This window comes from Anomaloglossus baeobatrachus, chromosome 9 (assembly GCF_048569485.1).
Source record: "Anomaloglossus baeobatrachus isolate aAnoBae1 chromosome 9, aAnoBae1.hap1, whole genome shotgun sequence".
Classification (NCBI taxonomy): domain Eukaryota; kingdom Metazoa; phylum Chordata; class Amphibia; order Anura; family Aromobatidae; genus Anomaloglossus; species Anomaloglossus baeobatrachus.
Genome location: NC_134361.1, coordinates 220128083 through 220141918, shown reverse-complemented (window position 1 = coordinate 220141918; position 13836 = coordinate 220128083). Strand labels below are relative to the sequence as shown.

At 47.0% G+C, this 13836-nt stretch overlaps 1 protein-coding gene across 1 annotated transcript in view; it reads right to left on the bottom strand.

Moving 5' to 3' along the window:
* Positions 1 to 13836, bottom strand: part of LOC142251908 (uncharacterized) — a 106979-nt gene that overhangs the window by 70251 nt on the left and 22892 nt on the right. The window contains exon 3 of the mRNA XM_075324958.1: positions 4932 to 4970. The gene's annotated coding sequence lies outside the window, so the exon portion shown is untranslated. The remainder of the gene's footprint in view (positions 1 to 4931; positions 4971 to 13836) is intronic.

Below are 13836 nucleotides of genomic sequence, written 5' to 3'. Positions count from 1 at the left end.
GTTTCGGGGTGCTTGCCCCTCGTCAGTGCAAAGTATGGGGGTGTCTGATCTGGCTCATGAGAAAGCTATGTGGGGACCACGGGGGAACACTATTCTCCTTAAGGAGACTTTGCAAGCCAGTCTGGCTGCCAGGTAAGGGGACTTATAGCTGCAATGCCCCTAAAATTCCACGGGGGAACACTATTCTCCTTAAGGAGACTTTGCAAGCCAGTCTGGCTGCCAGGTAAGGGGACTTATAGCTGCAATGCCCCTCTGGGAAATATTCAAATTGTCTCTCCAGTAAAGGAGACAAACTCTAGCACAGCGCCACCTATTGGAAGTAGCGATCCTAAAAGTCACAAGTGGATTTTTGACAATCCTTTGCAATATGACTCAGGATATATAAGCCAGATCAGAATCCCAATTTGCAGACACGGTGTTTCGGGGTGCTTGCCCCTCGTCAGTGCAAAGTATGGGGGTGTCTGATCTGGCTCATGAGAAAGCTATGTGGGGACCACGGGGGAACACTATTCTCCTTAAGGAGACTTTGCAAGCCAGTCTGGCTGCCAGGTAAGGGGACTTATAGCTGCAATGCCCCTAAAATTCCACGGGGGAACACTATTCTCCTTAAGGAGACTTTGCAAGCCAGTCTGGCTGCCAGGTAAGGGGACTTATAGCTGCAATGCCCCTCTGGGAAATATTCAAATTGTCTCTCCAGTAAAGGAGACAAACTCTAGCACAGCGCCACCTATTGGAAGTAGCGATCCTAAAAGTCACAAGTGGATTTTTGACAATCCTTTGCAATATGACTCAGGATATATAAGCCAGATCAGAATCCCAATTTGCAGACACGGTGTTTCGGGGTGCTTGCCCCTCGTCAGTGCAAAGTATGGGGGTGTCTGATCTGGCTCATGAGAAAGCTATGTGGGGACCACGGGGGAACACTATTCTCCTTAAGGAGACTTTGCAAGCCAGTCTGGCTGCCAGGTAAGGGGACTTATAGCTGCAATGCCCCTAAAATTCCACGGGGGAACACTATTCTCCTTAAGGAGACTTTGCAAGCCAGTCTGGCTGCCAGGTAAGGGGACTTATAGCTGCAATGCCCCTCTGGGAAATATTCAAATTGTCTCTCCAGTAAAGGAGACAAACTCTAGCACAGCGCCACCTATTGGAAGTAGCAATCCTAAAAGTCACAAGTGGATTTTTGACAATCCTTTGCAATATGACTCAGGATATATAAGCCAGATCAGAATCCCAATTTGCAGACACGGTGTTTCGGGGTGCTTGCCCCTCGTCAGTGCAAAGTATGGGGGTGTCTGATCTGGCTCATGAGAAAGCTATGTGGGGACCACGGGGGAACACTATTCTCCTTAAGGAGACTTTGCAAGCCAGTCTGGCTGCCAGGTAAGGGGACTTATAGCTGCAATGCCCCTAAAATTCCACGGGGGAACACTATTCTCCTTAAGGAGACTTTGCAAGCCAGTCTGGCTGCCAGGTAAGGGGACTTATAGCTGCAATGCCCCTCTGGGAAATATTCAAATTGTCTCTTCAGTAAAGGAGACAAACTCTAGCACAGCGCCACCTATTGGAAGTAGCGATCCTAAAAGTCACAAGTGGATTTTTGACAATCCTTTGCAATATGACTCAGGATATATAAGCCAGATCAGAATCCCAATTTGCAGACACGGTGTTTCGGGGTGCTTGCCCCTCGTCAGTGCAAAGTATGGGGGTGTCTGATCTGGCTCATGAGAAAGCTATGTGGGGACCACGGGGGAACACTATTCTCCTTAAGGAGACTTTGCAAGCCAGTCTGGCTGCCAGGTAAGGGGACTTATAGCTGCAATGCCCCTAAAATTCCACGGGGGAACACTATTCTCCTTAAGGAGACTTTGCAAGCCAGTCTGGCTGCCAGGTAAGGGGACTTATAGCTGCAATGCCCCTCTGGGAAATATTCAAATTGTCTCTCCAGTAAAGGAGACAAACTCTAGCACAGCGCCACCTATTGGAAGTAGCGATCCTAAAAGTCACAAGTGGATTTTTGACAATCCTTTGCAATATGACTCAGGATATATAAGCCAGATCAGAATCCCAATTTGCAGACACGGTGTTTCGGGGTGCTTGCCCCTCGTCAGTGCAAAGTATGGGGGTGTCTGATCTGGCTCATGAGAAAGCTATGTGGGGACCACGGGGGAACACTATTCTCCTTAAGGAGACTTTGCAAGCCAGTCTGGCTGCCAGGTAAGGGGACTTATAGCTGCAATGCCCCTAAAATTCCACGGGGGAACACTATTCTCCTTAAGGAGACTTTGCAAGCCAGTCTGGCTGCCAGGTAAGGGGACTTATAGCTGCAATGCCCCTCTGGGAAATATTCAAATTGTCTCTCCAGTAAAGGAGACAAACTCTAGCACAGCGCCACCTATTGGAAGTAGCGATCCTAAAAGTCACAAGTGGATTTTTGACAATCCTTTGCAATATGACTCAGGATATATAAGCCAGATCAGAATCCCAATTTGCAGACACGGTGTTTCGGGGTGCTTGCCCCTCGTCAGTGCAAAGTATGGGGGTGTCTGATCTGGCTCATGAGAAAGCTATGTGGGGACCACGGGGGAACACTATTCTCCTTAAGGAGACTTTGCAAGCCAGTCTGGCTGCCAGGTAAGGGGACTTATAGCTGCAATGCCCCTAAAATTCCACGGGGGAACACTATTCTCCTTAAGGAGACTTTGCAAGCCAGTCTGGCTGCCAGGTAAGGGGACTTATAGCTGCAATGCCCCTCTGGGAAATATTCAAATTGTCTCTCCAGTAAAGGAGACAAACTCTAGCACAGCGCCACCTATTGGAAGTAGCGATCCTAAAAGTCACAAGTGGATTTTTGACAATCCTTTGCAATATGACTCAGGATATATAAGCCAGATCAGAATCCCAATTTGCAGACACGGTGTTTCGGGGTGCTTGCCCCTCGTCAGTGCAAAGTATGGGGGTGTCTGATCTGGCTCATGAGAAAGCTATGTGGGGACCACGGGGGAACACTATTCTCCTTAAGGAGACTTTGCAAGCCAGTCTGGCTGCCAGGTAAGGGGACTTATAGCTGCAATGCCCCTAAAATTCCACGGGGGAACACTATTCTCCTTAAGGAGACTTTGCAAGCCAGTCTGGCTGCCAGGTAAGGGGACTTATAGCTGCAATGCCCCTCTGGGAAATATTCAAATTGTCTCTCCAGTAAAGGAGACAAACTCTAGCACAGCGCCACCTATTGGAAGTAGCGATCCTAAAAGTCACAAGTGGATTTTTGACAATCCTTTGCAATATGACTCAGGATATATAAGCCAGATCAGAATCCCAATTTGCAGACACGGTGTTTCGGGGTGCTTGCCCCTCGTCAGTGCAAAGTATGGGGGTGTCTGATCTGGCTCATGAGAAAGCTATGTGGGGACCACGGGGGAACACTATTCTCCTTAAGGAGACTTTGCAAGCCAGTCTGGCTGCCAGGTAAGGGGACTTATAGCTGCAATGCCCCTAAAATTCCACGGGGGAACACTATTCTCCTTAAGGAGACTTTGCAAGCCAGTCTGGCTGCCAGGTAAGGGGACTTATAGCTGCAATGCCCCTCTGGGAAATATTCAAATTGTCTCTCCAGTAAAGGAGACAAACTCTAGCACAGCGCCACCTATTGGAAGTAGCGATCCTAAAAGTCACAAGTGGATTTTTGACAATCCTTTGCAATATGACTCAGGATATATAAGCCAGATCAGAATCCCAATTTGCAGACACGGTGTTTCGGGGTGCTTGCCCCTCGTCAGTGCAAAGTATGGGGGTGTCTGATCTGGCTCATGAGAAAGCTATGTGGGGACCACGGGGGAACACTATTCTCCTTAAGGAGACTTTGCAAGCCAGTCTGGCTGCCAGGTAAGGGGACTTATAGCTGCAATGCCCCTAAAATTCCACGGGGGAACACTATTCTCCTTAAGGAGACTTTGCAAGCCAGTCTGGCTGCCAGGTAAGGGGACTTATAGCTGCAATGCCCCTCTGGGAAATATTCAAATTGTCTCTCCAGTAAAGGAGACAAACTCTAGCACAGCGCCACCTATTGGAAGTAGCGATCCTAAAAGTCACAAGTGGATTTTTGACAATCCTTTGCAATATGACTCAGGATATATAAGCCAGATCAGAATCCCAATTTGCAGACACGGTGTTTCGGGGTGCTTGCCCCTCGTCAGTGCAAAGTATGGGGGTGTCTGATCTGGCTCATGAGAAAGCTATGTGGGGACCACGGGGGAACACTATTCTCCTTAAGGAGACTTTGCAAGCCAGTCTGGCTGCCAGGTAAGGGGACTTATAGCTGCAATGCCCCTAAAATTCCACGGGGGAACACTATTCTCCTTAAGGAGACTTTGCAAGCCAGTCTGGCTGCCAGGTAAGGGGACTTATAGCTGCAATGCCCCTCTGGGAAATATTCAAATTGTCTCTCCAGTAAAGGAGACAAACTCTAGCACAGCGCCACCTATTGGAAGTAGCGATCCTAAAAGTCACAAGTGGATTTTTGACAATCCTTTGCAATATGACTCAGGATATATAAGCCAGATCAGAATCCCAATTTGCAGACACGGTGTTTCGGGGTGCTTGCCCCTCGTCAGTGCAAAGTATGGGGGTGTCTGATCTGGCTCATGAGAAAGCTATGTGGGGACCACGGGGGAACACTATTCTCCTTAAGGAGACTTTGCAAGCCAGTCTGGCTGCCAGGTAAGGGGACTTATAGCTGCAATGCCCCTAAAATTCCACGGGGGAACACTATTCTCCTTAAGGAGACTTTGCAAGCCAGTCTGGCTGCCAGGTAAGGGGACTTATAGCTGCAATGCCCCTCTGGGCATATATTTGTAGAGTGCTGGAGAATCGACTTCATGGACCAAAAAGAAAGAAAACACGAAAGAGATGAGCACAAACTGTTCTCCAACCTTTGTGGTGATCTCCAGGCGATGAAATTCAGAGCCGGACTGAAAAAAGAGAAGAGAGAGGTAAGAAATGCGGAAGGTGGAAACTGATCAAGAAGACAAATCTGTCTGTAGATGGACAAGAGGGTCGCGCCATGTTTTACTAATGATCGTTATCCCCTGAATTAATGCTTAATATGCATCACTAAAAAAAAAAAAACAAAGGCCCCCCTCACACATCCGTGTCTCCGGTACATGTGACGTCCATTTTCACAAGTACCGGAGACACGGGCAAACGTAGACCCATTAAAATCAATGGTTTTGCGCACACATGGGTGTTTTCCTATGGACCGTGTGGAGCATATGTGTGTCCATGTGCTCGACACGTAGACATGTCCATTTTTTTCCGGCAGCACGGGTGTCACACGGACCGCACGGATGCGATCCGTGTGACACATACCGGAGAAAACCACGTTTCTGTGAAATAAAATGAATTTCTACACTCAACTGTCTCTGCCGCTGCTGTCACTTGCTTTCGAACCCCGCTCATTATGCTCATGAATATTCACTGCACCGAAAACCGGAAACAGCAGCAGCACCAGAGACATCAGCACAATGGACAGGTAAGTATAACAATTTTGGTCCAGCACGCGGTCGTCTAAACTGTGCACTCTCCCATACTGCTAACAGAGGTAACGTTACCTCTGTAGTCTGTGGGGGGCACTTTCCAATTTTATCAATTAATGAAGACGAAGCAACTCCCTAGTGAAAACAAGTCAATCTACAGGATAGGTGGGGGTCTGACACCACGAACCCACACCGATCCGCAGAAAGGGAAACTTTGATCGCCATTAAAAATGGAGCAGCAGGTTGGATACAGGACTGTTCATTCTCTATGGGGCTGCTCAAGTGCATCCTCATTGGGAATAAATGGAGCCGCTACGTTCCAACGGAGATAAAACTCCCCCGTTCTGCTGATTTTTGTGGATTGCTGTGAACAGGGGGTAACGACATCCAAGCCATCTGTTGTATATAAAAAAAAAATATTAATACTTAAAAAAATAAAAATGTAAAAAATAATTTAAAACACAAATAAAAATATAAAAAAATAATTAAAAAATCAAACAAAAAAAAACCAAAAATGTAAAAATAAACAAAAAAACTATAAAAATGTAAAAAATAATTAAAAGAACAAAACAGATAAAAATTTAAAAATAAATAAAAATATAAAAAATAATTAAAAACAAAACAAATGTAAAACTAATTAAACAAAAAAATAAATGCAAAAAATAATTAAACAAAACAGAAAAATGTAAAAATAATTAAACAAAAATACAAATTTAAAAATCATTAAAAAAACAAATCAAATTGTAAAAAAAACAAAAATATAATAAAAATAAAATAAAAAAAAACAAAATTTAAAAAGTAATGAAAATTTTTTTTACAAAACCATAAAAAAAATATAAAAATTTTAAAAATAATTGAAAAAAAAGGAAAAAACCTTTGGTAAAGCAAAGGTTATTGGTACGTAGTTTTTTGTGCTCCATCACTTAATAGAAATTAAAATAAAAAAATCTGATTATTAGTGAACAAAAGGTACCCAAGGTAGGAGAACTTACCCAGAGGAAGACCACCTTGCCAAGTCTTGATCCGGGCAGGCCTCTTTTATATACACGTGTGGGTGAAGACTAAGCAGTTGTTCTCCTATGTATGGATGGTGCCAGCTGAAGGCGGTGCATTATGATTTGCATGGAATGTTATTTTACTTTTGTTTTATCGCTATTTATAACTTGACTTTCTAAGACGGTGTAAGGACTTAAAAAAACATTTGGGATAACTCAGTCACGTTCTTCGAGGAGTGTGTCTGTCAGATATGGGTAAAGCATTCCATGGGACATCTCAAGGAGATACATATATATCGAAATTACAAGCACTGTCTATCTATGGGGGAAAAAAAGTGATCTAAAAAAACACAACATACAAAATACGGAGCATCAGCGCCGCGGGCACATGGGGCTTTTATTAGAAAGTGTGAAAATAGCTTCTTTATAGGGAAAAAAATGTTTTTCACATGTCTGAAAAATGAGATGAATCTCAGGGGACGTGTTAACGAGCAGGAGCGGGACACAATCCTGCAAGATGTAATTAGTAGGACGGTATTATACTGCTGCTTTCTTATTTCTGGGTCTCAAACTTAGGCTATGTGCAGACAATCTGGCAGGAAAAAAAGTGTTTTTGCTGTGTTTTTTTTTTTTTCGCAATTTGATGCTTTTTTTCCCATTGCTTTCAATAGTAAAAACGCAGATATAATCCACTACAGTGATCGAGCCTAAGCTCTGTAGTAGATTATATCAGACGCAGGAAAAAAACAGAATTAACACGCTGCAGATTCTTTTCTGCACCAACATCTGCAAGGAAAAAAAATCCTGAACGTGTGGATAAAACTTCAGAATTCTCATAAACTTTCCTTGCAGATTTCGGAAAATCAGCAGGCAAAAACGTACACAGCCTTAAGGGGCTAAAAGATAAAAGGGGTTAAAGAGACAGATGATTAATGCTATAAATTGCTAATCTCAGTGATTGGCTGCAGCGTTGACATGTATCATCACAGCCGCAGCCAAAACTGACGCAGGAGTTGGAGAAGGATGATGTTAATATCTGATCAGTTTGGTGGCTACTTTTCGACAAGTCGAAAATCTCTTAATATAGATCATTAATTGTATAATTAGATGTTACGCAAATTTGTAATGTACAGTAACTTGTTCGGGCCCAGGGTGTTCTGGAAGGGGGGTATACAGCGCACTCACTGTATAGGGTGCGGTGATATATTACCCCACACTAGGGCCATCGGGATGAGCCAGGTAAAGTGACACAATTGGCGCATCTAATGGATGTGCCTATTGTAGGGGGCTGCTGGCTGCTAATTTTAGGCTGAGGAGGTCCAATAACATGGACCTTTGAAGCCTGAGAATATCCAGTCTTTATCTGCGCTGGTTATCAAAAATGGGCTGGAGCCCACCTCTTTTTTTATTAAAATATTTTATTTAATTTATTTTAAATGTCATGGAAGAGCCTCTATTTTAGCAGTCCCCTTCACTGCCTGGGTGACTGTAAGACGGAGGCTGAAGGGAGAAAATATCTTTTTTCCCCTCACCCATGACAGCACCACGTGAGAGAGAGGGATCCGCCCAGCGAGGACAGGAAACCATTCTGAATAAAAGGGCGGTACTTCTCCCCTTCGTCAGTTGGTTTCCTGTCCTTGATGGGGGACCCCCGTTCTGAAAACCGGCGGTGAAGAGAAGAAGAGATCGCCTACTTACCCAGCCCCGTCCGGTGTCTGGAAGAGCAGGGTGAGTCCTGTAGCACTGTTCTTCGGGGCTGGAAGCGCCGTCCACCTGCCCCTGGGGTGTCCAGGTGTCCGTGCGGGGGCGTGCGGCAGGAGCCGTCTGTGGGATCCCGGTCCACCGCTCCTTCCTCCCCGCCCTGCGCTCCATGCTGCCTCTGACTTCCGGGTGCGCGACCGCGCGGCTGGCATGCTGGGAGCTGGAGGCGGGGCTTGGCGTAACATCACCGGCAAAGATGGCGGCGCCCATGCAACGCTGCGGGGCATGCAGCCTGCCATTTGAGGCTGCAGGTGCTCCTGTCCAGGCACCGTGGGGAGCATGGGGGCAGCGGGGAGGAGCCTCACCTGGGACCGGAAGGCGGAGGATTCTGGTTAAAGCGGCTCTTCTGGCACTGTCAAGTGCTGGTGCCTAGGCTCTGCAATGGACACGGATGAGCAGCAGCACTCTCCCGTGCGGCGTCAGCAGGGCAGGAAAACAGATGACTGGAGTAATACTGGTCGGACGGGCCGTGGCAGCCATGACAGCAGATTCTCTCGTGACTCTGCAGCTCCTGTGAGGCCTGTGGATGTTCCGAAACAGCCTTCAAAACCGGTACCCTTGATTCCTATGGTGGTGAGTGGATCTTCGTGAAGGTCTCCTTACTCATGGTTCCCTTGGGGCTTTTTTCTCCCCTGCTTTTGTCTACCCTTCTTAGGCCCCTAAAAAATCAATGTCCAAAAAGAAACATAAGGAGTGCCCCCTATGCATGGAACCCCTCTCGGAGGAGTGGCAAAAGAAGTTGTGTCAGGCGTGTATTCGTCGCACTATTGCGGAGGAATCTCCGGGACTCTCGGCGGACGTCCGTTCAGCTATCCGCTCCGAAGTTCAGGATTCCATGAAGGCCTTCATAAAGAAAAAAAAGTCAAAACCGGTAGACTCTGCCCCTTCCGCTTCCTCCTCTGGTACGGCCTCAGACTCAGACTCCTCGTCCTCACAGATAGTGATGTGGGAGGCAGGCCGTGCTTCTCCATTGATGATATAGGGTCGCTAGTCAAATCAGTCAGGGCTACTATGGGGTTGACAGAGGAGAAATCCTCTAGATCCCTAGAGGATGTTATGTTTGGAGGTCTGGAAGTTAGGAAGAAACGTACCTTTCCAGTCAACGACAAGATTGAGGCGCTTATTCAAAAGGAGTGGAAGCGTCCTGACAAAGGGGGCTCTCTCCCCTCCTCCTCCAAACGGAAATATCCCTTTGACGAGGACAAGACGGCCGTATGGGATAAGGCGCCTCGTATCGATGCTGTCGTCGCGAAGACCTCTCGACGGGACAGCATCCCCTTGGAGGACTCAGGAATATTGAAAGATCCCCTGGACAAGAAAGAGGATGTCGTCCTTAAGCATTTATGGGAAGCATCTGCAGGGATCTTGAGGCCGGCCATCGCAAATACCTGCACGGCCCGTTCCCTCATGATCTGGCTCCAACAGGTTGAGGATCAGTTGCGGGATAACGCCTCCCGTGAAAAGATCCTGTCAAAATTTCCGCTTCTCCAGGGGGCAGCAGCCTTTCTGGCGGATTCCTCAGCGGATGTTATCAGACTGGGGGCTCGTTCTGCTGGACTGTCCAATCAAGCCCGACGGGCTTTGTGGCTGAAGGCCTGTCCGGGTGATCTGCAGTCCAAACACAAATTGTGTATGGTGCCATGTGACGGTCGCCTGCTTTTTGGGAAACAGCTGGAGGACGCACTGGACAAGGCGTCAGATGGCAAGAAGTCCTTCCGAAGGTTCCACTCTGGGTCATCTCGTTCCTTTCGGAGGCAGAGGTTCTCCAAAGGCAGGCCCCTGGATAATCGGCAGTGGGAGCGCAGACCCAAGCGGGACTCCGACTTCATGTTCAGGGGCGCCCCAGCCTCCTCAAAGAAGTCTGCACAGTGACGCCAGGCTGCCGGTCGGAGGACACCTTTCTCACTTTCTGGAGCAGTGGGAAAGCATTTCCTCAAACACCTACAATCGATCCATTATCAAAGACGGTCTCCAGTTCCAATTTCTCCTTCAGCCTCCACAGCGTTTCACCATCACTCCCCTTCGGAGGTCGCAGTCAGAGCAACATGCTCTGGAATTGGAAGTCCTGATGTTGCTTGGGAAGGCAGTCCTGTGCGAGGTGCCCGTAGCGGAAAGAGGAAAAGGGTTCTATTCCCCCCTCTTACTCGAGGGGAAACCGGACGGTTCCTTCCGAACGATAATAAACCTCAGGCGTCTCAACCAGTTTTTACAGTATTTCCCGTTCAAGATGGAGTCTGTTCAGTCGGCCATAAAGCTGCTGTTCCGCGACTGTTATATGGCAGTGATAGACTTGAAGGATGCCTATTACCATGTCCCTATACATCCCCGTTTTCAGCGGTTCCTGCGAATGGCTGTTTCCATCAACAACCAGATCGGTCATTTGCAGTTCCGAGCCCTCCCCTTTGGGCTGTCTGTCACCCCAGGATTTTTACGAAGATAGTGGCAGAGATGTCGGCTCACCTGCGGATACGGAATGTTCTACTGCGCGCAGGGCCCTCCTGCACTATCTTTCAGTGACACGGGCAGTGAGGAAGACACAGTCATTATTCATCTCCTTTCAGGGTAGTACAAAGGGTCAGGGGATGTCTAAGAGTACTATCGCTAGGTGGATTAGGGAGGCCATTACTTTAGCCTACTCCTCTAGTGGAGCGCCCGTTCCGGAGAACATCCGGGCGGTGTCTACCTCCTGGGCTGAACGTGCGCAGGTATCTATTGAACAAATTTGTAGGGCCGCTACCTGGTCCTCACAGTCTACTTTTTTCCGGCAATATCGGTTGGACCTATCCTCCTCGGCTGCTCTTTCATTTGGTAGACGGGAGCTTGAGGAGGTGGTCCCTCCCTAAATTGGTTTCTCTGGAAATCTCTCACGTGGTGCTGTCATGGGTGAGGGGAAAACACCACGGTTACTTACCGGTAGCCGGTTTTTCCAGAACCCATGACAGCACCCTTATATTCCCTCCTTTTTTCATCCTTGGTGTACACTTTTCGGTGTGTTTGTGTGTGTGTTTAGTGGTGATGGAGTAAGTTCTAACGTTTGTTGGAGGTCCTCTCATTCTCGGTAATCAACTGACGAAGGGGAGAAGTACCGACCTTTTATTCAGAATGGTTTCCTGTCCTCGCTGGGCGGATCCCTCTCTCTCACGTGGTGTTGTCATGGGTTCTGGAAAAACCGGCTACCGGTAAGTAACCGTGGTGTATTTCCCCCCTGTAGCTGTGCTTCTACTAAACCTCCAGACATAATTTAAATGCTATTTACATGTAGATTATCACTATACCTACAGGTAAATAGCATTTTTTTGTACTTGAAAGGTTCCCTTCAAAATGGCCAAAAATGTATTAAAGTAGGTTACGCCTTTTGTTAAATATTGTGCTTCTTTAGACTGTGTACTCCACCTATTGGTTTACTTTATGCCAGAAATTTGCACCAAAATTTTCAGCACACCGTGTAAAACACAGGTTATTAAAGAATGTTTTTTTGGGATGCAAACTCTGGCTCATTAAGCTTAATAAATATTTCCCAATGATAGATGAGTAGAGACAAATTATGTGTGGGGTTTTTTTTTTTAACTTATTTTTACAGTCTTTCCCTCAAATCTAAAAAAAAACAAAAATCAAAAAAAAAACATTGGAGATATACACTGGAGGCCAAAATTAGAGAAAAATGTGTGATCAGTTGCTTTTTTTCAGAAATAATGTGATCTACATTAATGAATATTTGAAGGGGTTTTTTTTGTAAGGGGTGCACCATGCCACTAGAACAGGGTTTTTACAAAAGATCCAAAGTTTATCAACATAAAGCCTTTATTTTGCTCAAAATGTGATGATGATGATGATGATAATTAGAGAGCAGCAATAAATCAATCAATCAGTAAATCATCAATCAGTAGGACGTGTACCGGCCGTCGCTGTGACTGACTGCAGCAGTCTCTCACACTGCTCTGGTGGGATTTTGGCCCACTCTTCTTCCAGTCTCTTCCACAGGACATCACTAGTCTCTCACACTGCTCTGGGGGGATTTTGGTCCACTCTTCTTCCAGTCTCTTCCACAGGACATCACTAGTCTCTCACACTGCTCTGGGGGGATTTTAGCCCACTCTTCTTCCAGTGTCTTCCACAGGACATCACTAGTTTCTCACACTGCTCTGGGGGGATTTTGGCCCACTCTTCTTCCAGCCTCTTCCACAGGACATCACTAGTCTCTCACACTGCTCTGGGGGGATTTTGGCCCACTCTTCTTCCAGTCTCTTCCACAGGACATCACTAGTCTCTCACACTGCTATGGGGGGATTTTGGCCCACTCTTCTTCCAGTCTCTTCCACAGGACATCACTAGTCTCTCACACTGCTCTGGGGGGATTTTGGCCCACTCTTCTTCCAGTCTCTTCCACAGGACATCACTAGTCTCTCACACTGCTCTGGGGGGATTTTGGTCCACTCTTCTTCCAGTCTCTTCCACAGGACATCACTAGTCTCTCACACTGCTCTGGGGGGATTTTGGCCCACTCTTCTTCCAGTCTCTTCCACAGGACATCACTAGTCTCTCACACTGCTCTGGGGGGATTTTAGCCCACTCTTCTTCCAGTGTCTTCCACAGGACATCACTAGTCTCTCACACTGCTCTGGGGGGATTTTGGCCCACTCTTCTTCCAGCCTCTTCCACAGGACATCACTAGTCTCTCACACTGCTCTGGGGGGATTTTGTCCCACTCTTCTTCCAGTCTCTTCCACAGGACATCACTAGTCTCTCACACTGCTATGGGGGGATTTTGGCCCACTCTTCTTCCAGTCTCTTCCACAGGACATCACTAGTCTCTCACACTGCTCTGGTGGGATTTTGGTCCACTCTTCTTCCAGCCTCTTCCACAGGACATCACTAGTCTCTCACACTGCTCTGGGGGGATTTTGGCCCACTCTTCCTCCAGTCTCTTCCACAGGACATCACTAGTCCCTCACACTGCTCTGTGGAGATTTTGGCCCACTCTTCTCCCAGTCTCTTCCACAGGACATCACTAGTCTCTCACACTGCTCTGGGGGGATTTTGTCCCACTCTTCTTCCAGTCTCTTCCACAGGACATCCCTAATCTCTCACACTGCTCTGTGGAGATTTTGGCCCACTCTTCTTCCACAGGACATCGCTAGTCTCTCACACTGCTCTGGGGGGATTTTGGTCTACTCTTTTTCCAGTCTCTTCCACAGTGCTTTGACTGTTGTGGATTTCTTGGCATTAACTTTGTCACCAAGGATTTCTCAGAAGTTTTCTATTGGGTTTAGGTCAGTACTCTGGGCTGTGGCCATTTCATTGTTTCCAGGAGCTGCTTTCCCATTTTGTGGTGTGACAGGGGACATTGTCCTGCATGAAAATTGCTGCTGATTGAGTGATAGACACAAGGAGCCACGTGTTGTTAAGAAGGTTCTGATCCACACTTGCATTCACTCTGCCATGTATCTGTAGGAGAGGTCCAACTCCTGCTGCAGAAAACACTCCCCAAACCATGACACTTCCTCCACCGCCTTTCACTGACTTCTTAACACACTTTGGGTTTAGTC